Source organism: Cebus imitator, unplaced genomic scaffold, assembly GCF_001604975.1.
Source record: "Cebus imitator isolate Cc_AM_T3 unplaced genomic scaffold, Cebus_imitator-1.0 Scaffold316, whole genome shotgun sequence".
Classification (NCBI taxonomy): domain Eukaryota; kingdom Metazoa; phylum Chordata; class Mammalia; order Primates; family Cebidae; genus Cebus; species Cebus imitator.
In genome coordinates, this window is record NW_016107631.1 from 43,541 (window position 1) to 67,000 (window position 23,460).

Consider the following 23,460-nt stretch of genomic DNA (forward strand, 5'->3'; position numbering starts at 1 on the left):
GATTTTAATCGTGAATACTGCTCACCACAGAAGGAACTAGGGCTTATTGGAGGAAGTTTACATAAACTTTGGAAACAGAAAAAAGATCCAACATAAACTTAGTGGTACCAGAAAGCCAAAATTCTGTCAAAATTGAATGATTCTTAAAGGAGCAAGAAGACAGTTTATAGAGGCTCCTTTTTGTAGTGTAGAAATAATTTACCTTCACCTTCCCCTTGAAAACTGGCACAAGACAAGGACTCTTTCACCACTTCTATTCTACATAGTATTGGAAGTCCTAGCCAGAGCAATCAAGCAAGAGAAAGAAATAAAGTCCATCCAAATAAGAAGAGAGAATGTTAAACTATCTCTGTTTGCAAACAACATGATTCTATATCTACAAAACCACAGTCTTGAACAAAAAGCTTCTTCACCTGATAAACAGCTTCAGCAAAGTTGCAGACTTAAATGTAAAACATAAAACTATAAAAACCCTGGAAGACAACCTAGGCAATACAATCCTGGACATAGGAACTGGCAAAGATTTCATGACAAAGACAACAAAATCAATCACAACAAAAGCAAAAATTGACAAGTGGAATCTAATTAAACTAAAGATCTCCTGCACAGCAAATGAAACTGTCAACAGAGTAAACAGACAGCCTACAGAATGGGAGAAAAATTTTGCAAACTATGCATCTGACAAAGGTCTAATATCCATCATCTATAAGGATCTTAAACAAATTTACAAGAGAAGAACAAACAACCCCACTAAAAAGTGAACAAAGAACATGACCAGACACTTCTCAAAAGTACAGCCAAGAAGCATATGAAAAAAACTCAGTATCCCTGATCATTAGAGAAATGCAAATAAAAACCACAATGAGATACCATCTCACACTAGTCAAAATGGCTATTACCAAAAAGTCAAAAAATAATAGATGCTGGCAAGACTGAGGAGAAAACATTTATACATTGTTGGTTTTTGTTGGCAATGTTCCACATTTCACATGTACACGAATGTTTACTGCAGCAATATTCACAATACCAAACATGGAATCAACCTAAATGCCCATTAATAACAGATTAGATAAAGAAAATGTGGTAAATATACACCACAGAATACTATGTACCCATAAAAAAAAAAGAACAAGATCATGTCTTTTACAGGAATGCAGATGAAGCCAAAGGCTGTTAGCTTTAGCACGCTTCTACAGTAACAGAAAACCAAATACCACATTTTCTCACTTATAAGTGGGCGCTAAATGATAACTTATGAACACAAAGAAGGAAACAACAGACATTGGGGTCTACTTGAGGGTGGGGGTGGAGGGAGGGAGAGGAGCGGAAAAGATAACTAGTTATTGGGTACTGGGTTTAATACCAGGGTGATGAAATAATATGTTCAACAAACTGTTATGACACGTGTTTACCTATGTAACAAACCTTCACATGTACCCCCAAACCTAAAAGTTAAAAAATAAATAAATACATAAATAATTAATTTTAAATGAATAAATTTAAAAAGAAAGAACTCTGTTTCAAGGAGAAGCATAAGGAGGGAAGGGATGGAAAGAATAAAGGGGAAGAATGGTTAATTGAGAAAGATGAGTACATGAAATTCCGGTAACTCATAATAACATTCAAAAGAGAAGGTTAATGCAAAGTATGCAGAAAGGGGAGTTACAAATACCAAAATTAAAGGTGAATGATTAATTTTTGGTGATTCAAAACAAATAGATTTTTTTCTTTGAAATTTTATTTTATTTTCTTAACCATGCAAGAAGACAGCTTATTTCTAAAGTTTTGCAATAAACATAGTGAACAGGCTCCAGGAAGCTGTTCTAGTCTCCCTTATCCTCATCCTCATATAAGTTGATGCCTACTTTCCCATAATCCTTCTCCAGGGCACCCATATCCTATGGGGCATCAGAGAACTCTCCCTCCTCCATGCCCTTGTCCACATACCAGTACACAAACACCCTCTTGGCATACACAGGTTGAACTTGTGGCCCAGGCAGTCTCAGGCCTCAGCGATAGTGGTCGTGTTGCTCGGCATGCACACGGTATGCTGCACCTTGGCCAGGTCACCACCAAGCGCCACAGTGGGCTGCTGGTAGTTGACACTAACCTTGAAGCCCCTGGGGAACATTTGGTCTTGATGGTGGCAATGGCAGTGTGAACATCCTTGGGCATCACATCTCCATGGCACAGCAGGCAGCAGCCCATGTACTTGCCATGCTGGGGGTCATACTTCACCATCTGGTTGGTAAGTTCGAAGCAGGTGTTGATGATCTTGGCTGCCGACAGCTGTTCGTGGTATAGCTTCTCTACAGAGATGATGAGTGAATAGGTAGTCAGGGAAGTGGATGCAAGGGTAGGGTGCGAGGTTGATCTGGAACTGTGTCAGGTTCACGTTGAGAGACCCATCGAAGTGCAGAGAAGATGTGATGGAAGAGATGATTTGGCCAATGAGGCAGTTGAAGTTGGTTAAGGTTGGGTGCTCCATGCCCAGGTTGCAGCAGATGTCACAGATGGCTTCATTGTCCACCACGAAGTCATAGACTGAGTGCTCCAGGGTGGTGTGGGTGGTCAGGATGAAACTGTAGGGCTGTCTACAATTGCAGACAGCTGGGGGGCTGAGTAGATAGAGAATTCCAGCTTGGATTTCTTGCCATAGTCAACAAAGAGCCACCCCATGCGGAGTGAGTTGAAGCGAGAGCCGGTGTCCCCAACAAAGCTGTGAACACCAGGAAGCCCTGAAGTTCTGTGCAGTGGTCAGAAGCTTGCAGATCTGCTCCAGCGCTGGGTCAATAATCCCCAGGCCAATGGCATGGTGACCACAGGCATAGCTGTTGGCAGCATCCTCTTTCCCAGTAATGAGCTGCTCTGGGTGGAAGAGCTGTCAATTTGGGGCATCAGATCTCATCAATGACCACAGGCTCCAGATCCACAAAAATCTGGCAGGGGCACATGTGTTCTAGCACCAGTTTCACAGAAGAAGGTGGTGAAGAAGTCACCCTCTCCACCCATGACCTTGTCACTGGGCATCTGTCCATCAAGCTGAGTCCCACATTTCAGGCAATAGAGCTCCCAGCCAGGAGCTGCCCATCTAGACACCTGCCTGCCGCACATGGACTGAGATACATTCACACATAGTGAGTCCAGGCAGTGTATCTCACATAGAGTTATAGTGACAGGTGTCAGTGAGAACTGAATTTTTAAGTTCAAGGAGTATATGTGCAGGTTTGTTACATGAGTAAATTGTGTGTTGCTGGGGTTTGGTGTACACACAATTTTGTCACCCAGGTAATCAGCATAAAACCCCATAAATAGTTTTTTAAACCTCATCTTCCTCCCACTCTCCATCTTCAAGTAGGCCCCAGATTGATTATTCCCTTCTTTGTGTCCATATGTACTCAGTGTGTAGCTCCCACTTATAAGTGAGAATATACAGTATTTGGTTTTCCATTCCTGTGTTAATTTGCTTAGGACAATGCCCTACAGCCCCATCCATGTTGCTACAAAAACATGATTCCATTCTTTTTTATGGCTGCATAGTATTCCATGGTGTGTATGTACCACATTTTCTTTATCCAGTTTACCACTGATGGCATCTAGGTTGATTCCACGTCTTTGCTACTGTGAACAGTGCTGTGATAAACATGCACATGCATGTGTCTTTATGATAAAAAGGTTTACATTCCTTTGGGTATGTATCTAGTAATGGGATTACAGGGTCAAATGGTAGCATCTTTTAAGCTCTTTGAGAAATCTCCAGACTGCTTTCTACAGTGGCCAGACTGACTTACATTCCCACCAGCAGTGTATAAGTCCCTTTTCTCTTCAACCTCACCAACATCTGTTATTGTCTGGCTTTTTAATAATAACCATTCTGACTGGTGTGAAATGGCCTCTCATCATGGTTTTGATTTACATTTCCCTGATGATTAGTGATATTGAGCATTTTTTCACATTTTTTGGTCATCTATATGCCTTCTTTTGAGAAGTATCTATTCATGTCCTTCACCCATTTTTAAATGGGGAGTTTTTTGTTTTCTGCTTGTTAATTTGTTTAAGTTCCTTATCGATTTTGGATGTTAGACCTCTGTCAGATGCGTGGTTTACAAACATTCTCTCCCATTCTGTAGGTTGCCTGTTTACTCTCTTCATAATGTCTCCTGTGCAGAAGTTCTTTTGTTTAATTAGATCACACTTGTCAATTTTTGGTTTTGTTGCAATTTTGGAGTTTTCATTATGAAGTCTTTGCCAGAGCCAATGTACAGAATTGTATTCCTAGGTTCTCTTCTACAGTTTTTATAGTTTTAGGTTCTATGCTTAAGTTTTAATTTATCCTGAGTTTATTTTTGTATATGATGAAAGGGAGGGGTCCAGTTTCAATCTTCTGCATATGGCAAGCCAGTTATCCCAGCACCATTTATTGACTAGGGAGCCCTTTCCTCTTTGCTTGTTTTTGTTGACTTTGTCAAAGATCAGGTGGTTGGAGGTGCATGGCTTTATTTCTGGGTTCTTGCCCTGTTCCATTGGTCTTTGTATCTGTTTTTGCACCAGTACTATGCTTTTTTGGTTACTGTAGGCTTGTAGTATAGCTTGAAGTTGGGTAGTGTGATGCCTCCAGCTTTGTTCGTTTTGCTTAGGATTGCTCTGGCTATTCAAGCTCTTTTTTTATGCCAGATGAATTTCAGAATCGTTTTTTCTAATTCTGTGAAAAAATGTCATTGGCAGTTTGATAGTAATAGCATTGGGTCTGTAAACTGCTTTGAACAGTATGATCACTTTGACAATATTGATTCTTCCTAGCCATGAGCATGGAATAGTTTTCCTATTTTGTTTGTGTCATCTCTGATTTCTTTGAGCAGTGTTTTATAATTCTGGTTGTAGAGATGTTTCACCTCCCTGGTTAGCTATATTCCTAGGTTTTTTGTTTGTTTGTTTGTGTGAGACAAGAGTTTGGCTCTTGTTGCCCAGGCTGGAGTGCAGTGGCATGATCTCAGCTCACTGCAACCTCTGCCTCCCAGGTTCAAGTGATTCTCCTGCCTCAGCCTCATGGAGAAGGTGGTATTATAGACGCCCGCCACTACACCTGGCTAATTTTTTATATTTTTAGTAGAGACGGGGTTTCACCATGTTGATCAGGCTGGTCTCGAACTCCTGACTTCGTGATCCACCGGCCTCAGCCTCCCAAAGTGCTGGGATTACATACATGAGCCACCACACCTGGCCAGCATTTTATTTTTTTTAAATGAGTTTTTTTTTAATGAGATCTATTATAAATGAGATTGTGTTCTTGATTTGGCTTTCAGCTTGGCTATTGTTGTATAAAAGTGCTACTGATTTTTGTTCACTGATGTTTGTCTACCGAAACTTTGCTGAGGTTGTTTATTAGATCCAGGAGCCTTTGGGCAGAGACTATGGGGTCTTCTAGGTATACAATCATATCATCTGTGAAAAGAGATCATTTGACTTCTTCTCTTCCTATGTGGATGCCCTTTATTTCTTTCTCTAGCCTGATTGCCCTGGCCAGGAATTCTATACCATGTTAAATAAGAGTCATGAGAGTGGGCATCCTTGTCTTATTCCTCTTGTGGTTCTCAAGAGGAATGCTTCCAACTTTTGTCCATTCTGTACGATATTGGCTGTGGGCTTTTCAGTGGTGGCTCTTATTATTTTGAGGGGTGTTCCTTTGATGCTTAGTTTTTTTGGATTTTTAATATAAAGTGATGTTGAATTATATCAAAGGCCTCTTCTGCATCTATTGAGATAATCATGCAGTTTTTGGTTTTAGTTCTGTTTATATGATGAGTCACATTTATTGATTTGCATACATTGAAGCAACCTTGCATTCCAGGAATAAAGTCTACTGAATCATGATGGATTAGCTTTTTGATGTGTTGCTGGATTTGGTTTGTTAGTGTTTTGCTAAAAATTTTTGTGTCTATGTTCACCAGGGATATTGGCCTGAAATTTTCTTTTTCTATGTGTCTCTGCCAGATTTTGGTATCAGAATGATGCTCGCCTCATAGAATGAGTTAAAAACATGTCCCTCCTCCTTGCTTTTTTTGGAATAGTTTCAGTAGGAATGGTACCAGCTCTACTTTATCCATCTGGTAGAATTCAGCTGTGAATTCATCTGGTCTAGGGCTTTTGTCTGGGTGGTAGGGATTTTTGTTATTGATTCCATTTCAGAACTTGTTATTGGTCTGCTCAAGGTTTTCATTTCTTCCTGGTTCAATTTGGAGAGGTTGTATGATTTCAGGCATTTATCCATTTCTTCTAGGTTTTCTAATCATATGCACTGAGGTGTTTACAATAGTCTCTGAGGGTTTTTGTATTTCTCTGGGGCCAGTGGTAATGCTCCTTTGCCATTTCTGATTCTGTTTTTGGGGGTTTTCTCTTTTTTATTAGTCTGGCTAGTCTATCAATCTTATTTATTTTTTCAAAAAACCAACTTTTGGTTTTAATTATCTTATGTGTGGTTTTTCTCATCTCCATTTCATTCACTTCCACTCTGATTTTGGTTATTTTTTTTCTTAAATAGAAAAATATTTATATACCTGGACTTTTTATTTCCTCTAGCAAATATACGTCTGTCTGTAAGTAATTAATATGCAATGAATTCCATTTATGGATGTAAAAAAAGGGCATAAGCCAAATAGCCTGGAAAGAGTAGGAGGTATATGAAAACAGGAGGGACTAATCAGCATCAGTTGTAAATCAAGTAATTCATCCAACAGCGAACCAGCACAGGTGGTCAAACAAAATGGCCAAGTGCAAGGGGTAGGTGTCAACAGTACATGGCAAAGTGATTCATCAGTTAAGTAAAAAAAGAATGGAACTGACTACCCAGACTTCATCATGCATCTCCTAGTAGATGAAACTTCCAGATGGCACTACTAAATATAATAAGATGTTGGTCGGGGAGACCCCATAAGTGCCGAGGCAGGAGTCAGAAGGCTCAGCCTATTCCCATATAAACAATGAAGAAGAAAATAACTAGACATATAACTATAGTAGTTATTCATAGGTGACCTTAGTTATTCATATGTGATCTTAGTTATTCATAGGTGATCTCAGTTCTTTTACTAATGCCTTTCAGGTTTCGTGTGAACCTGGGGTGACATTGTGAAAGGAATGACCCTAAGGCAAGACACATTAAGCCCTCTGTCAACGCCCAGGTAAGGCCAACATGTCTCCTTCCTCAGCGGAGTTAGGAGAAATCTCCACTCCTCCAAGCTCTTGTGGTAGGCTCGACGGCTGTCAGGGAAGCCCACAGACAGCTGGGGGCTTAATTGTCTCTATGGGATGCTGTGCTTCAGTGGTCACTTTCCATGTCCACTCTCATGTTCTGCTTCTGCACCTGGTTCCTTTTTCTTAGAAGAGATAATCAGTAAAAGTAATATAAATCTTAATGTCTTTTTTCTTTCTTGACAAGTATGGAAAAGTACTGACCCATTATGCTCCTTACCTCATCTCAGCTACTGGAAAGTCTTGGCCCCTACCTATATGACACACGATGTACTTGACCCTATCACTGACCACCAATGCCATGCCCTACCTACCCTGCCCCCAGCTTTGTACTCAATAAAAGTCAGAGTGTGCAGACACTCAGGGCCACTGCCGGACTCCGTGCTTTGGTGGGCAGTGGACCCCTGGGCGCAAACTCTCTTTTCTCCATCTCTGTGTCTTGCGTCTTTTATTTCCACAGTTTCTTGTCTCTACACCAGCAGAAAGCGGCTCAAAGGACCCTGTAGGGCTGGACCCTACAAAGATGCTAATAAGGCAAACAAAAGTTTTTAATAAATGCTAACAGACCAGTTTTGCATAATCATAATGATAGGACACTAGCTATCGGGGATTCTAAAAGTACATCCCTGGGCCAGGCTATAAAATCCAAAAATCTAGTTGATGTAACAAGTTAACAAACAAGGAAGCAAAGCCTAATGACCAGTGGCTTGGGTCTGAATCCCCTTGGAAATCCCCTGCCCTAACAAGAGCCAAGATTATTTAACTCAGATTATTTCACCTCAGCTGGTTCAAGGATTTGTGACAGAAACTGCCAGCTAATTTCCAATATCCATTTTCCCATTCTTCTATAATAGATATTTGGCCACTGAGAAAGAAGGCTACATCTCACAGCCTTTCTTATAGGAAAGGATAGCCATATGACCCCTCAGCAAGTAGTGTTTTCTGGACAGTGGGATGTGAGCAGAAGTAATGTGCACCACCTCCCTCCTCCTCCCATTTTTAAACCAGCCAGCCTGCCTTTAGGGGGTAGGAAGGAGTGTGGGGGGTACTAAGTTCTTAACCATAGTGTTTTATGTGTTATATGGCCATTTGATCTAGCTTGCTCTTCTGTCATCCCTAGGTGATTGCCCTCACATCATCATAGTTCAAAATAATCACTGGTGTTTGATCTTCTGCTCTTCTGTCAGTTTGCTGAGAATGATGGTTTGGATCATAGTTTAGACTTGAATCCCCTGTATCAAAAAAAAAATATCTTTCAAAAATATATAGAGTACCTTCTCAAAAAAAAAAAAAAAAAATCGCTGCCCTCGCTCCAAAATGATTCCTGGAAGGGAATAGATGCCAAGGCAGTCAATGGCTTCAGATCCCAAACTCTGAACACTATATTCTACTGCCCTCTAGTGGAATGTTCCGGTACTTGACACAATCATTGCCTAACCACATTGGCAAGAATGAAAGCAAGGCATGGATTGGTGTGCGACAAGAACAACATTGGGCACGCAAAAGGGTATCTGCAGAGCCTAGAAAAGAATTCCTAATCATTCCCTCCACCACCTGGCTCAGGACTCCTGCCAATTCTTTGGTGAAAAGAACTGAAAGTCGGTATCAGAACTGAATACAGAAAACCCATAGTTGCTTGCCTAAATTTCTGTCTCTGCCATTTGCATTGTAAACGTATTGACTGAACACCCACAAAGTGCCAGGCACAGCTCTGTCTCTATGATCGAGACAAACAAGGTCCCTGCTCTCAAAGGTGTGCATTCTATGGGGAGAAGAGAGTAAGGATATGCAAAGGAAAAGACAATAACAAGAAATGAACCAACATGAGGTCAGGCGCGGTGACTCACACCTGTAATCCCAGCACTTTGAGAGGCAGAAGTGGGTAGATCACTTGAGGCCAGGAGTTCGAGACCAGCCGGGCCAACATGGTAAAACCCCGTCTCTATTAAAAATACAAAAATTATCTCAGGCGTGGTGGCCTGTGTCTGTAATCCCAGCTACGGCAAGAGGCTGAGGCAGGAGAATCATTTGAACTCAGGAGGTAAAAGCTGCAGTGAGCCGAGATTGTGCCACTGCATTCCAGCCTGGGTGACAGAGTGAGACTCTGTCTCAAAAAAAAAAAAAAAAAAAAAAAAAAAATCAACACGAGTGGTATCAGATAAAGTTAAATGGGGAGCCAGATTGTGGAGACTGTTAAATGCATTGGAGAGTTTTAACATAGAGATAACATGCTTAGATTCAGGTTTCTAAAACATCACTGGCTTCTAGGTGGAAGACGGATTGTGGAAGACAGGGATGGAGGAGGGAGACCAGAGGAGCGGCAATGGTAGCTTGAATTAGAAAGGAAGCAGCAGAGAACGGGGCATGAAAAGACTGGCTTCCATTGCGGAAGTAAAGCCAATAGGCCTTAGTCTGTTCATGCTGCTATCATAAAAATGCCATATACAGGATGGCTAATACAAATCAGAGATTGATTTCGCACAGTTCTGGAAGCTGGAAATCTGAGATAGGTGTCTGCTTGGTCAGGCTCTGGTACAAGCCTTTTTCCAGGTTGAAGACTGCTATCTTCTCATTGTCTCCTCACATGGCAGACAGAGGCTGGAGGGCTCTCTGTGGGTCCAGTTCAAGGGCATTAATCCTATTCATGAGGCCTCTACTCTGAAGATCTAATTACCTTCCAAAGGCCCCACCTTCTAATACTGGGCTATTGGGGGTTAGGATTTCAACATAAGAATTTGTAGGGATGCAAACATTCAGCCCATTGTGGGGGAGTTGAGGAAAAGGAAAAAATCCAGGATGTGTATGCAGTTCTTATTTCAGACCAGAAGTTCCATCATTTCTCAATATATCCTCTTTTTTTGCTTCACAAAATCCCAATTTAAGGAACTGTCTAGGTGACTGGTCTAGATGGATCCCACCTAACACTGAAATGATTCTTGATTAAAAAAAAACATTGGTTTTGCCCATTGCTGAATCAAGAATCATTTCAAGAGGTAAGAAGCCCTCTTCTAGGGATGGCTTATAGCATCTGTGCAAGCTGCTCATTGAGCTTATGTGGTCCCTATCCTGGAGCAGAGTAAAATAAGCCAGCTCCCAGTGGCCCAGCATCCTCCAGGCATGCAGGGTCTGTCAGTCCTCATCCCAAAAGCCCACTGCCCAAGAGGCTTTAGAGACACCTTGGAATAAGCCCTCTCTATAGGAGTCCCAAGGACATCCTCTCTTCCCAGCCCCAGTCAACAGCTCAGTATTTTGTCATAGGAACACTTGCTAAAGGAAAAACCTTTTCAGTCTCCAGGTCCTTAACCCACACCTGAGGGCAAAGGAGGGTACAGGTGAAATGGCTGACCCAGTTTTAGCCACAGGAGGTAAATACCAATTTAACCAATACCTCCTGTGGCTAAAACTGGGATAGTCTTTAACTCATCAGGCAAACCCTAGAGGCAAAAGTTTTTAAAAACATAAAAGCTGGCCAGGCGCAGTGGCTCACCACACTTGTAATCCCAGCACTTTAGGAGGCCGAGGCAGGTGGATCATGAGGTCAAGAGATTGAGGCCATCCTGGCCAACATGGTGAAACCCTGTCTCTACTAAAAAATACAAAAATTAGCTGGGTGTGGTGGCACGCACCTGTAGTACCAGCTACTAGGGAGGCTGAGGCAGGAGAATTGCTTGAACCTGTGAGGCGGAGGTTGCAGTGAGCCAAGATTGCGCCAGTGCACTCCAGCCTGGCGCCTGGCGACAGAGCAAGACTCTATCACACACACACACACACAAAATTAAAGCTGAAGGAGCAACTTCAAATACCTTCTTTATTTGATAAACAAAAGTAGTTTTTCTAACTACTTAGAAATTTAATGTCCCAAATTCTATTCTTTCCAGTTTATTCAGGGGTATGATTATGGGTTGAATTGTGGCCCCAAAAAAGATATATTGAAGTTCTCAGAATGTGACCATGTTTGGAACTAGGGTTGTTACAGATGTGGTTAGGATGAGGTCCTACTGGAGCAGAGGGGGCCCCTAACCCAATATGACTGGTGTCCGTACAAGAAGACACAGACACACAAGGAGAACACCATGTGGACATGGAACACTGCAGTGATGCATCCACAAGCCAAGGAATACCTGGGGCTACCAGAAGCAAAGAGCAAGGCATGGAACAGATTCTCCCTCAGAACACTTAGAAGGAACCCAGCCTGCTCTGATCTATGTTGATAAGGAGAATGGAAAACCAGGTAACCATGAAGCTCCTAAAGAAAGGCTGAAGCTGGGATCTGGACCTTCAATCAAAGCCTTAGACGGGAGATCTCAAGTTTCAACACCACATTCTGGAAAAATGTCCAATGCTTTACCAGCCTTACCTAAAGCTACCAGAAAGGCTTTTGTAACTGTCAACAGGGGTACAGAAAAGTGAGTAAAGACAAACAGACTCCTCAAACTAAAATTGCCAAATTTATCTGCCAAAAAGATGACCAAGAAGGCTGTTAAGGCAAAAGTTTTGTTCCTGCCTCAGATAATGCCTATCCAGAAATAGAACAATTCTTTCACTTCAATTCTAGATTTTGAGAGTTGTAACCTACCTGAAGAGCACCAGATCGCAGGCCTCTCCTTGAGTGGAGCACCTCTTATGATCCTTGATTAGGAGAGAGAGCTTGAAAAGCTGCTTCAGCTGGGCCCCCCTTCGCCTGTGAAGACGCCCTCTCCACCATGGGAATGCAATCTGCCAAAGTCTTCTTCAACCCTTCTGTTGACCCTGGATGATGAATTGCCACCTGTTTGCTATGACATAAATATTTACATTTCTTAATGAGTTTGTGTGTATTTGTATTAACAAAGCATTCTTTAACAGGAAAAAAAAACTCACCCTGCTAACGCCTTAATTTTGAACTTCCAGCCTCCAGAACTGTGAGACGATAAATTTCTATTGTTTTAAATCACACAGTTTGGTGTACCATGTTACAGCAACCCTGAGAAACTAATATAAAGTCAGCCACGTGGAGAAGCTGAGCGCTGACACACAGTTGCAGGTCTCTCATCAAATCCGCTCTCCTGTCAGGAAACTGGCACATCTAGGATATAAAACTGGGGAGACTTAGGTGTCAATGCCGGAGTACTCTTGTGCTTACTCCAGAAATATTATTAACTTCTCTAGGCCCTTCTTCTTCTAGAAAGACAAAGGGAGAAGGGGATGAAGCAATCTAACTCAAAATCCTAATGAGGCATTTATGTCAGTTTCATTGAAGATTTGGGAACATAAACATTAGTTTTAAGGTGTTTAGGGGTTTTTTTAATGATTTATGTGGGAGTTTTTTGTTTTTCACGTTTTTGGTTTTTGAGGTTTTTGTTTTGTTGGTTTTTGGTTTTGTGAATGTGGTTGTTTTTGAGTGTTTGTTTTCATTTTTTTGTTTTTTGTTTTTGAGACAGGATCTCATTTAGTTGCCCAGGGTGGAGGGCAGAGGTGTGATCACAGCTTACTGCAGCCTCTGCCTCCCAGGCTCAAACATTCCTCCTACCTCAGCCTCCCAAGTAGCTGGCACCACAAATGCACACCACCACGCCTGGCTAATTTTTTGTATTTCTTGTGTTACAGACAGGGTTTCATTATGATGCCCAGGTTGGTCTCAAACTCCTGAGCTAAAGTGATCCACTTGCCTTGGCCTTCCAAAGTGCTGGAATTGTAGGCATGAGCCACCACACCTGGCCTATTATTTTATTTTTAATTTTTGTGGGTATACAGTAGTGTATATATTTATGGAATACATGAGATGTTTTGATACAGGCATGTAATGTGAAATGATCACATCATGGAGTATGGTGTCTCCATCCCTTCAAGTATTTATCCTTTGTGTTACAAACAATCCAATTACATTGTTTTAGTTATTTTTAAATGTACAATCAAGTTATTGACTATAGTCACCCTACTGTGCTATCAAATAGTAGGTCTTATTCCTTCTCTCTAACTTTTTTGTACCCATTAACCATCCCCATTGCATTGGTTGTTTTCACACCACACCACTGATAAAGACATACTCAAGACTGGGCAATTCACAAAAGAAAGAGGTTTAATAGACTTACAATTCTTTGTGGTTAGGGAGGCCTCATAATCATGGTGGAAGGTGAAAGTCACTTCTTACACAGTGGAGAGACAGAAAGAGAGCCAAGTAAAACGGGTCTCCCCTTATCAAACCATCAGATCTCATGAGACCTATTCTACCAAAAGACAACTACCAAGAGAACAGTATGGGAGAAACTGCCCCCTTGCTTCAATTATCTGTCACCGCATCCTTCCCACAACATGTGGGAATTATGAGAGTACAATTCAAGATGAGATTTGGGTGGGGACACAGCCAAACCATAACACCCATCTCCCCCACAGCCCCTCAATGTTTGGGTTTATTATAAATTAGGAAACAAATCCATGATTAACCTTAAAGGTAATTGAATTCATGTCTTATGTATATTAGACTTTGGAGGCTGTGGTAAGTGGATTCTAAGGTGTCCCAATGATCCCCTCCTCCTGGTATCGGAACTCTTATGAAATCCCTCCCTCTTAAGGGTGGACTGCATTTACCGTCTTGCTTCTAACAAATAGAAAACAGCAAAAGTGACAAGCTGTCACTCCCGAGATTCCATTATAAAAGGACTGTGGCTTCCTTCTTGAGAGTCAGAGTCCCTCTCCCTCATGGCTCACTCCAGAGGAAGCCAGCTGCCATGCTGTGAGGTAGCCATGCAGAGGGGCCTGCCTGGTGGGGGCCTGAAACCTGACAATGACCACATGGAACTGGATCATCTGCCCTAAAAGAGCCTTTAGATAGGACCCCAGGTCTAGCCACCAGCTTGACTGCCACCTCACAAAGGACCCTGAGCCAGAGACCGCCAGCTAAGCTGGGTTCAGAATCCTGATGCACAGAAACTGTGAGCTAGTACAAAGTTGCTGTTGTAACCACTAAGCCAGGATTGGTGGGAGGAGTAATTTGTCACATAGTGACAATGAATAGAGAGATGTCCTTTGGAAGCCTGAGTTTTTGTGGCAGGGTCTGAAATGTGTATTCTGAAGACTGGAGTCTGTGTTTTCCTCTAGTGACATGGAAATTAAGAGAACAGACTGACGATCAGGGTTAATTTCAACACAAGGGATGAGGCACGCACTTTGGGTCCAGGAGCTTCATGGCAAGCCTCCACCTCCGAGCTCTCCTGGTGCCTGCTTCCTCCCATATCCATACTGTTTCTTTTTTTCTTAATTTTTATTTTAGGTTGAGGGTTACAAATGCAGGATTGTTATATAGGTAAAATTGTGTCATGGGGGTGTTTTGTACAGGTTATTTCACCACCCAGGTGCTAAGCCTAGTACCCAATAGTTACTTTTTTCTGCTCCTCTCCCTCCTACCATCCTCCACCCTCCAATAGGTCCCAGTGTGTGTTGTTTCCCTCTGTGTGTCCATGTGTTCTCATCATTTAGCTCCCACTTATAAATGAGAACATGTGTATTTGGCTTTCTGTTCCTGTGTTACTTTGCTAAAGATAATGGCCTCCATCCATGTTCCTACAAACAATGAGACATGATCTCATTCTTCTTTAATAGCTGCACAAAATTCCATGGTGTATATGTACCATGTTTTCTTTACACAGTCCATCACTGATGGGCATTTAGATTGATTTCATGTCTTTGCTATATATGCATGTGGTCTTTATAGTAGAATAATTTATATTCCTCTGGGTATTTGCCCAGTAATGGGATTGCTAGGTCAAATGAGAAAACAATCCTCATCCACACTCTTTCTCTCTTTCCACCTTTATAAAATTGAGCGAGGTCAATCTAGCTTCCCAAATCCACTTGTAGAGGACTGAAAGGCAGCTCCCAAAAAGATATATCTTCATCCTAATCTCCAACACCTTTGAATGTAACTGTAAATGATAAAAAATGTGATTAAGGGTTTTGAAATATATGAAAAAATGCTCAATATTACTAATGATCAGGGAAATGCAAATCAAAACCACAAAACAATACCACCTTACTCTCCTGCAAAAATGGTCATAATCAAAAAATAATAGATGTTGGTGTGGATGCAGTGAAAAGGGAACACTTCTACACTGCTGGTGGGAATGTAAACTAGTACAACCTCTATGGAAAACAGTGTGGAGATTCCTTAAAGAACTAAAAGTAGAAACACCGTTTGATCCCGCAGTCCCACTACTGGTACCCAGAAGAAAAGAAGTCATTACTTAATGGCATTCGCAGGAACCTGGATGGAATCAGAGACTATTATTCTAAGTGAAGTAACTCAGGAATGGAAAACCGAAATTATATGTTCTTACGCATAAGTGGGAGCTAAGCTAGGAGAATGCAAAGGCCTAAGAATGACACAATGGACTTCGGGGATTCAGGGGGAAATGACGGGAAGGGAGTGAGGGATAGAAGAACATAGTACAGTTTGGTATACACTGCTCGGATGATGGGTGCACCAAAATCTCACAAATCACTGCTAAAGAATTTATTCACATAACCAATACCACCTGTTCTCCCAAAAACCTATGGAAATAAAAAGTTTAAAAATAAAATTAATTAATTAACTTTTTTTTTAAGTTAAGGGTTTTGAGGGGAGAAGCTCATCCTGGTTACCTGGGAGGGCTCTAAGTCCAGTGACAAACATCCCATGACCATGGGGCAGTAGGAGATTCCACCCACAGCAGGGTAGACAGTGTGACCGCAGAGGCAGAGATCGGAGGGTGCGGCCACAGGTCAAGGAAGACCCAGAGCCACCAGAAGCTGGGAGCAAAACAGAACTGATTCTGCCTGAGAACCTCTAGGAGGAGTGTGGCCCTGCCAACTCCGACCCCCACCCCAGCCCATTGCAACCCTAACCTGAACCCTAATCCTAACCCTAACCCTAACCCTATTCCTATCCCTTCATCCAGGACCAAGCAGGGCTCAGAATATTCGCTGCACTATACCTTGGTGTTCAGGAAATGTCATGTGATTGCTCCAGTTTCTTCCCAACCACAAGGGCAGAGCTACCCAAGGCCATGGGAACCCACCTCTCACATCAGTGCAGCCTGGATGTGAGACATAAGTCAATAGACATCATTTTGGAGCTTTAAGATTTGACTGCCCTGCTGGATTTTGGATTTGCATGGGGCCTGTAGTCCCTTTGTTTTGGCCAGTTTCCCCCGTTTGGAATGGGTGTATTTACCCAATTCCTGTACCCTCATTGTATCTAGGAAGTAACTAACTTGCTTTTGATTTTACAGGCTCATAGGCAGAGGGGAGTTGCCTTGTCTCAGATGAGACTTTGGACTGTGAACTTTTGAGTTAATGTTGGAATGACTTAAGACTTTGGGGGGCTGTTGGGAAGGGATTGTTGCTTTTGAAATGTGAGGACATGACATTTGTCAGGGGCCAGGGGTGTAATGATATAGTTTTGCTGTGTCCCCACCCAAATCTTGAATTATAGCTCCTATAACTCCCACGTGTCATGGAAGGGACCCAGTGGGAGGTAACTGGATCACGGGTTGGGTGTTTCCCATGTTGTTCTCATGATAGTGAATGAGTCTCACGAGAGCTGATCATTTTATAAGGGGAGTTCCTCTGCACACACTGTTTTTTGCTTGTCACTATGTAAGATGTGACTTTGTTTTTCCTTTATCTTCCACCATGATTGTGAGGCCTCCCTAGCCATGTGGAACTGTGAGTCCATTAAACCTCCTTTCCTTTATAAATTACCCAGTCTCAGGTATGAGACCTCACCCAAGAAGGCTGCCTGTGGGTGGCCCCAGCAGAAAGAGGCTTTGTTGGTACTACTGGGGCAGAGTGTGAGAGATCAGCTGGGCTTCACTTACATCAAGAATGATGTAGGAGCCTGGTGCGGTGGCTCATGCCTGTAATCCCAGCACTTTGCGAGGCCGAGTTAGGTGGATCACCTGAGTTCAAGACCAGCCTGGCCAACATGGTGAAACCCTGTCTCTACTAAATACAGAAATTAGTCAGGTGTGGTGGTGCAAACTTATAATCCCAGCTTCTAGGGAGGCCTAAGCAGGAGAATTGCTTGAACCCAGGAAGCAGAGGTTGCAGTGAGTTGAGATTGTACCCCTGCATTACAGCCTGCGTGACAGAGTCAGACAGTCAGACTCCATCTCAGAAAAAAAAAAAAAAAGAATAGTGTGGCCAGAGTTCCTGGAGGGGGAAGGCCGGCAGTACATCCCACATGGATGACAAGAGCACAAATGAGAAGCCCTCTCCTTTTCCTTTCCTCCCTCCTCTCTTCCCAGACCCTGAAGGAACTGGAAGCAGCTGCAAGCAGTGGGAGAGGAGGTGAATCAAGAGATTAAGGACGCTGGCCACGCACCCACTGCCCATCCCCCTACCTTCCCCACTGCGGAAAGCCAGGCCTGGGTCAGCTTGAATAGGAGAAGTTTTATATTGGATGGGAGATAAATATGTTTATTTAGATAGGACTGGGTTTATTTCCTTAACTTGGCAAAAGCAGTTTCCTTTTTGCCCAACATTTTTTTTTTTTTTTTTTTGAGTCGGAGTTTCACTCTTGTTACCCAGGCTGGAGTGCAATGGCGTGATCTCGGCTCACCGCAACCTCCGCCTCCCAGTTCAGGCAATTCTCCTGCCCCAGCCTCCCGAGTCACTGGGATTACAGGCACGCGCCACCATGCCCAGCTAATTTTTTGTATTTTTAGTAGAGACGGGGTTTCACCATGTTGACCAGGATGGTCTCGATCTCTTGACTTCGTGATCCACCCGCCTCAGCCTCCCACAGTGCTGGGATTACAGGCTTGAGCCACCGCGCCTGGCCTTGCCCAACATTTTATAAGAATTTTCAAACATACAGAAAAGTTGAAAGAATAGTATAATAAACACCTATATATTCACCACCTAGATTCAAAACATTGTGTGTGTGTATGTGTGTGTATACATGATCTTGCTAAACCACTTGAAAGCAAGCTTCAGACTTCATGACTCTTCACGCTTAAATCCTTCAATATACGTCTCCTAAAAGAATCAGACTTTCAATGCCTGAAGTTGAAATTGATCTAATACCTGAAAGAAATGGGTAAACTATACTTGGCTGAAACATTTTCAAGGAGTGGTGCTATGGTTTCAGTGTCCCCTCCAAAACTCATGTTGAAATTTTATTGCTATTATAATGGTATTAACAGCTGGGGACCCAGCCAGGTGCCTCACGCCTGTAATCCCAGTACTTTGGGAGGCCAAGGCGGGTGGATCACCTGAGGTCAGGAGTTCGAGACTAGTCTGGCCAACATGGAGAAACCCCATCTCTACTAAAAATACAAAAAGTAGCTGGGCATGGTGGCATGTGCCTATAATCCCGGCTACTTGGAAGTCTGAGGCAGGAGAATCACTTGAACCCGGGAGGTGGAAGTTGCAGTGAGCTGACATTGTGCCACTGCACTCCAGCCTGGGAGAAGGGAGCAAAACTCCATCTGAAAAAAAAAAATAGATGGGAACTTTAAGATATGATTAGGTCATGAGGGCTCTGCCCTCATCAGTGGATTAATGATGTTATCATAGGAGTGGGTTAGTTATCCTGGGAGTGGGCTCCTGATAAGAGGATAAGTTCAGCCCCCACTTCTCTCTGTGTCTCCCACTGTCTCACCCTCTCTCACCATGTGACACTTGCCACCATGTTATGATGCAGCACTAAGGCCATTACTAGAAGTTGTGCCATGCTCTTGGACTTCCCACCCTCCAGAACCATGAGCCAAATAAATCTTTTTTATTTTTATAAAGTATCCAGTCTGTGGTATTCTATTATAGGCAACAAAAAAGGGACTAAGACAATGTGGGGAGAGAGAAGCAACAGAGCAAACGCAAGGATGAAGCCAGAAGAAAAATAAAAACTATATCCTATTTTGCACTCTACAAGTTCAGCCCACAAAATGACTGTTTCATAAAGATAAGACAATTTCAGATAATGACAGGTGCTATGAAGAAAATCAAACAAAACAGAGGTGATAAGAGTAAGGCTAAAAGGTAAGGCAACATTTCTTACAGTGGCTGGTAAGAAATGAAATCCCCAGAAAAAGAAGGTGACATTTGAGATGAGACCTTGATGACAAGGACAACCCGACAATATAAGACAATCAGGAGAACAGCATTCAAGTCAGAGTAACCAACGAGGCCAAAGGCCTGGAGGCAGAAGGAACATGGAGTAACATCTTGGTGAGGGAGAGGTGGCAGAAAGTACTGAGGGAGAGGAGGTGATCAAGACCAGATCCTGTTGGCCAAGAAGAGGAGTGTGGGGAGAATTTTAAGCAGGAGAGTAGCTGATCTCACCTAGGTATCTAGATGTTATGGCTGCTTAGTAGCAAAAGACTTGTTGGGAAGGGCCAAAGTGAAGCTGGGAGACCATCAAGGAGGCAGTTTGCAATCCTCCAGCTGAGAAAGTATGGTAGCTTAGACCAAGGTGGTGGCAGTGAGGTAGGCATTGCTGCTCTCTTCACTTTACAGATGAGGAAACAGAGTCCCAGAGAAGTTAAGTGATTTGATGAAGGTCATGCAGCCTTTAGGTAGCAGATGGTTAAAATGGTAAACTTTGTGTTACGTATATGTTATTATTTTTTATTGTAATGAAATACATATAACATAAAATTTAATCATTTTGACCATTTTTAAGAGTACAATAAGTGGCATTAAGTATATTCACGATGTTGTGAACATGACTGTTATCCATTTCCAGAAATTTTTCATCATCTCAAATAGAAACTCAGTACCCATTAAATCATAACTCCCCTTTTCCCCCTCCGTGAGCCCCTGGTAACTTCTGTTCTACTTTCTGTCTCTGAATTTACCTGTTCTATGTACCTCCTATAAATTGAATCACAAAATATTTGTCTTTCTGTGCCAATTTATTTTCACTTAGACTACTGTTTTTGGGACTCATCCATGTGTCACCGTTTTCTTCCTTTTTAAGGCTTGATAATATTCTATTGTATGTCTATGTTAACATTGTGTTTATCCATTCATCTGTTGATGCAGGATGGGGACTTTTACCAAGATGTCTGATTCCAACGGTATTCTGGTTGGCTCTGTTGAGTACAGTGCAGTACCCGCTGCAGCCACCAGAGGGAGCACCGGGGAGCAAAAGGCGGGCGCACTGCAGGCACCTGGCGGTTTCTGGGAGGAAGTGGAGCACATCCGGCCTTTTGCACACAAAATCTTACTCGCAGAAACCAGGCAAATAGAGGGAAGCTGGCTGCCAGGAAAGCGACCAGACTATAGAATCGGCCACAAGTGGAGATAAGGAGAAGGGAGGGTTAGGGCTGGAAGGAGCTGCCCCTGTGATCCTGGTCCAACCCCTAAAATGGAAACAGACGCCTCTGGCCACCCACAGTTTCCCTGCCAGCTGTCCTCAGCGTGAACAACCTCCGGACTCAAGAGCTCAGGAGGGAGGTAAAGCGGGGCTGGGTCCAGTAAGGCTCGGGTTCCCATTCCTGCTCTTCTCCAGCAGCGGCGTGACCTCCAACCTGTGGCTTGCACATTTTACGGATGAGGAAACTTGGGACTTGGAGCTGTTGACTGTCCAGAGCAAGTGGAAGAGGCAAGATCTGAATGCCACCACATGCCTTGTGACTCTCTTCTCCAGGCTCAGCACTCTGGTTTCTTCAGCTGTATCTCATGATATATGGTCTTTAGGACTCTTCCCCACCTCATCTGGTTGGCTAGCCTCCCTGCAGGCAAAACACACAAGGGTCTGTGGCTTTTGAGTCTGGTCTGACCATGGTGGCTTCCCTCCTCTGAGCACCCAGCCTCTAATAATGCTACCCAAGTTTGCCCTGGCTGGTTTTGGCAGCCACCTCATGTTGACTGAATTTCTGTCAGTTTCAATCCCTCGGCTTTTCTCACATGTGCTGTTGCTAAGCCATTTCTCCCCCACTGCATCCTTGTGCAGCTGGGTCTTTGGATCTGAGTCCAGGAACTGACATTTATCCCTGTCAAATTCATCTTGTTCATTCATCTGACAAACATTTGTTCAGTGCCCACGCCATACCAGGCACCAGGAGTACAGGAACGAAAGACAAGGCTCCTGGTCCAAGGAGCTCACATTGGTATTCATCACAGCAGTAGCCACCAGTGAGTGGGGGCCTACTGTGTGCCAGGCATACAGCCTCTGCTGGGTGCTGAATGTCGGCTGTCTTCTTAACCCTTTCAGCACTTCAGCGTCAGTGGCACTGTCCCCATTTCGCAGATGGGAAAACCAAGGCTCAAAAACTTTATGCAACTTGTCTGAAATGACATTGCCGGAAGGAAGCAGGCCCAGTATTCAACCTTCCAATTGCTTTGGATCAATTCAGTCCTCCTACTTAGACACCAGTTTTTGGTTCTCTGCAAACCTGACAAACTTCCTACTTCTCTGAATTTCATCAACAGCACGGATGAAGCTAAGATGAGATCAGAGCTCTGGGGTGGGCCACCAGTGCCCCCTTGCCCAAGATAAACAACCACCTATGATTCTGCACCCCGTAGGTTCAGCAGATACAAATGCACCCAACAGTGAACTCCCGCCCTCACCCCAAGCCCCAGGCTCCCTCCCCTGACGAGCAGCTATGTATATGGTTGCTGGCATCTTTAACATCAAGCTGGTCCCCACTGCCAAGTCCTCTACTTGCAGGAGCTCAGCTGTGACTGGCCCTTGCCTTCATCATGATAAGTTTCATCTGCCAATCCCCCTTCCCAGAAGGGATACTCCAAGTCCAAGGACAAGGTGGGGTAGGGGGCAGTTGAGGGGATTTCATAGGCTCTGAGCATCTTCCCTTGCATCTGCGACTTCTCTCCCATGCTGTCTTCTCCTGGAGGCTCAGCCCACCTTTGTCATTAAGCTCTTCTGCCATGCTGAGAGAGACCAACTGCGGAGCAGGCCTGTGCAAGGGCCGTGAGCAGAAAACAAGGCAGGCAGAATACATGCGCTGCTTGGTGGGGGTAGGTATAAAATAGGCTCCAAGCTTCCCGCCAGGACCCAGGGGACGCCATACTTCATGACAGTTTGGCCTTTACCATCTCCCAGGACAACCTACACTCACCTCCTCACACTCCTATGAGCCTGGAACAATTATTCTGCCCATTTTTACAGGAAAGAAAACTGAGGCCCAGATGATGGAGGTGACTCCAGAGGTTTAAAGACCCTTAGGACATTGTTTGAAAACCTCCAGTCTAGCTGTTTGTGCCTGAAGAGCATCTGGGGAATATGAACTCACCAAGCTCCTGCCATGGGCTCAGAGAGCAGCAAATTCATCCTTCCAGAAGGTCCTGTATTTGTGGCCTTATAGTTGGTTGGGGAAAGGACAGATAATAAGCATGTACGTAATTTCAGACAGTGATGAGTGCTATAGAGTGTATAGAGGCAGTATGGAGAAAGCTCCTCTAGCTAGCGTGGTCCAGGAAAGCCTCTCGGAGGAGGTGTGATTTGAGGAGCCGAGAAAGACCCAGCCTTGGAAGCAATAAGCATAGAGATGCTGAGAGGGAATGAGGCTCTCCACCCAAAGCATGGGTGGCGTAATAGGGAGGAGACCTCATAGCTCAGACAGGTGATCCCAATGGGGAAGTGCTGGAAGGTGTCCCAGGGAGCCTGACACGGGTCCCACCCACCCCACCCCCCACAGCCATTCTTCCTTCCTTCTCCAAAGCAATGCTCTGTGTCTTCCCCATTTCCTCCCATCTTCAAAATCCATTTCTGCACAAGGCCCAGCCCAGAGCAGGAGCTGGATAAATGTTTGCTGGATGAATAACCTCCTGAAGGCCAGCAAGGAGGAAGCGTGAGGACAAATCCGACGAGATCCTACCTTCGTCGGCAAGGAATCAATTGATGGAATTGATGGCCCCTTGAGGTGGTTCAAGCAGAAAAGACAAAGGAATTCCAGAAGGTGGGAGGAGGGGTCGCCTACACAATTGGAAAATTTCACACAAAAGTCCAGATTTCAAGCTATTTTTAAAATATCTGAAGATCTGGCAACCGAAGCCTGCAGATCCCCATGGCAACACCAGCTGGTGCTGAGCGGGCCGCTGCCCCCTTCAGACTGGACATGCGCTCTGCAACTCCCCGCGGCCCCACGCTCCCTTCTGCTGGCACTGGGCCCACCTCACTCGGCCACATCACCTGGCCCCCTGGGTTGAATCGGCCAAATCCCACCTAAGACCTCAGATGAACAGAAAGCCATGCTGGGACATGGGGTTGTGGCATCTGTCCCTTCCGCC

General features: G+C 43.8%; 2 pseudogenes; one reads left to right on the forward strand and one right to left on the reverse strand.

Moving 5' to 3' along the window:
• Positions 1-1,823: 1,823 nt before the first annotated feature.
• Positions 1,824-3,136, reverse strand: LOC108286275 (annotated as a pseudogene).
• A 4,050-nt stretch (positions 3,137-7,186) lies between these two features.
• On the forward strand, positions 7,187-12,048 carry LOC108286265 (annotated as a pseudogene).
• Positions 12,049-23,460: the final 11,412 nt, after the last annotated feature.